At 33.2% G+C, this 2,961-nt stretch overlaps 1 long non-coding RNA gene across 1 annotated transcript; it reads right to left on the bottom strand.

Moving 5' to 3' along the window:
* Positions 1–418: 418 nt before the first annotated feature.
* Positions 419–2,707, bottom strand: LOC111369935. Its single transcript, XR_002698333.1, has 2 exons — positions 1,553–2,707; positions 419–1,179 (listed from the first exon to the last, which is right to left on the bottom strand). It is a non-coding gene; the product is annotated as an uncharacterized LOC111369935 (long non-coding RNA).
* Positions 2,708–2,961: the final 254 nt, after the last annotated feature.

Below are 2,961 nucleotides of genomic sequence, written 5' to 3'. Positions count from 1 at the left end.
AGAATTCTTCAACCTTCACTAGACTTGTCGAAATATCTACACACCTCAATATTATTGATTTTTGTTCTTCATGACTTGTATCTGGAGTGCAATCAAGTATAACAGAAAAATATTTAGAAATTTTGAGTTTCTCAATAAGTATTATTTTTCATCTCGCCCGTTAACATAAGTATCAACTCATTCTGAATTTTGTGTCATAGATAATGATAATGAATCTCTTTATTTTTTAGTCGACAAACATGCTCTTGCATTATGGGGTCGAATTCAACAATCATTTGAAATATGCTTAAGAAGATACCATTATTTTCTTGATATATCTTCTCATTATCTCCATGAAACGCTAAATTATTCTCAGCGAGAGTTTTCACCACAGATATTATTCAGTAATACTTGTATCTGATGTTCTCTATCTCTATTATTTGTTCTTGCACACTTTTGTCAATTGTTTTTCTCTTTTCAAATCTTAATTCCATTTCTATCCATTTACTCATGTTATTGATGTGGTCACAATTTACTTCATGCATTTTAAGTTTTTCACCAATATTTTTCCTGTCATTTACTCCATCATGTGCCAATTGAGTTCTGATCTCATCATTCTTGAATAGCTTACAACAAAAGTAAAATACTTTATCCAAACTTTTTGAATATATCAACCATTTTCTAGCATGCTTCTCTCTATTATGTAATCGTTGAACGTAATGTATGGATGAGAAGTGTTGATTCGCTCCATCTTCTGGAAAAATCATATCATTTTCTCTTACATGACCATTATTACAATTAAATCTCTTAAATTCGTATTCATATTTCCCCAATTTGCTAGATCAACAAGGTCAAGAGAAAATGGTTCATTATCTTTGTCAGTAGATACATCTTCATTCATCACACAATGTCCTTCTTCAATTGTATTATTATTGTTGTCATTCTCATTTAATACTTCTTCAATAACTGCATCATCGTTGTGTGTTCGTTTACTATTACTAAAAAACTTATTAAGTGCTCCCTCTTGAGATTTAATCAACTTTTCAATCTTTTCTTTCCTTTTTCTTTTGGCACATCCAGATTCAAATTTTCGCGTAGACGTACTGACAAGTAAAGAGCGATAAAACCTGATTGATGAGTCCCAAAATGAAAGGATTCAGAAATTGGTGGTTGCGATGGTGATTGAAGTAGACAATACGACTGTAAGATGATATGGAATATAATTAGAGCACTTTTATTCAAAATATATGGAACATGATTAGAGCATTTTTATCCAAATTAAATTTAAAGAAAAAAAAGGCATAAGATGATAAGAAAATGAACTAAATAACTAATAAGATGTACTTTCACTTAATCACTTTCATAACCATTACTTCTCTTCAATCACTTGTATTTGCAATAGAAAATTAAAGCAAAATACCACATCATTTTCAAGAGTAATTCTATCAATTCATTATTGAAAAATGACCATTAACACTAAAATTTTCAACCACACATACTTATGATGAAGATTATCCAGTCCACACACACAGATAGAATCACAGACACGTATCTATAGAGAGAGGGAAAGTACCTGTTGGCTGTTGCAAAGAATCAAAACACAAATTGCTCATAAGCTTTTCAAATCCTTGTCCCAATCACTTGTAAATGCTTTTTGTGTGAATCAGTGGCAATAGAATCAACATATCACCAAAATTAGAATCTCATTTCCAAAACATTAATAAGTTACTGACAAACTCAAATTAGAAAACATCCAATCCCATTTATTGATTCACGAAAACTTGAAATTACCTTTAATAAGTTTAATCTATTCAATGCCATGGTGAAGTCTGGAACCAGTTTAATTATGGAACATTATAACTTTAATTACGGAACCAAAAATGAGAAGATAATAAGTTTAATTATGGAACCAAAAATGAGAAATCAGAAGATAGAAATCATTACTCAAAGAGCCAAAGGCAAAGCATTGAAAGCAAGCAAGGATGGAATCTCTAATCGGGACTGCCAGACTGGAAACCTACAAACTAAGTTACTCAAATTATAAAAGTGAAGAAGAAGCCCAACCTGCTGTGCCGTCTGCCAATGTCGCCGAATTTTTGCAGTCGGACTTGTCATGGTAGATGGTAGTTTTAATTTTAGGGATTTATTCTACCTTTTGCCTTGTGGTGGAGAAGACGAAGACGATTAAAACGGAATAAAAATAATTTATGGAGAAAGGTGGTTCGTTTTCTTGTGCCAATTTTATTTATTTATTATTATTATTATTTTTTTATAACAGATGAGGCCCCCTACAATTTGAGGCCCAAGGCAAGTGAGGGCCGGCACTGCTCAACACCACTTTCCAGCTTCAACAGTGGAAGCGATTGAATTTGCTTCCGGCCTTCGGAAATTTTCACTTCATTTGTAGCTTCCCAGGCAACTGCCAAGCTGGACAGAAAGTTTTGATCATGGTCCAAAGCAACCCTTCTACACCGAGCAGTAACAGTCCCCCAACCGGCAGTGGCCAAAATTTTCCAGGGTACAATCACACAAAGACTAATAGTGTGACCTGTCGTCTTTCCTCTGGCAAACATGGAATTCTGATTATTCTGGGCTTGTTGCTGCTGGACTTCTACCTGCACTAAGAGAAAGTTAGTTTGATCATTTTCTCCTTCTTAGTCAAAGTCATAGTTTTTTGGTTCTTACATGTAGGGATATCAAAATTAATAGGAGTTTATTTATTTATCCTCTTCCTTCACATTCCTCTGCTCTGTTAAATAGATATTTCAACACGAGGTTTTTGTTTAATTGTCTCTTTTTTACATTACTCTGTTCCGATTAATATAGAATCAAAAAATACGGGCATATATAGATTGATACTTATCATTATTCTCTTAACCAAGCCATTGAAAGCAACCTAATGTTAATGGCATAGAATCAAATAGGTCCGACAACAACAAATAAACCCGTTTCCAATAAATTTTGGGCCAGTATCTGTTTGGT

This window comes from Olea europaea, chromosome 20 (genome assembly GCF_002742605.1).
Source record: "Olea europaea var. sylvestris chromosome 20, O_europaea_v1, whole genome shotgun sequence".
NCBI classification, from domain to species: Eukaryota; Viridiplantae; Streptophyta; class Magnoliopsida; order Lamiales; family Oleaceae; genus Olea; species Olea europaea.
The sequence above is the reverse complement of the archived record's forward strand: the minus strand, read 5'-3'. Positions and strand labels throughout refer to the sequence as shown.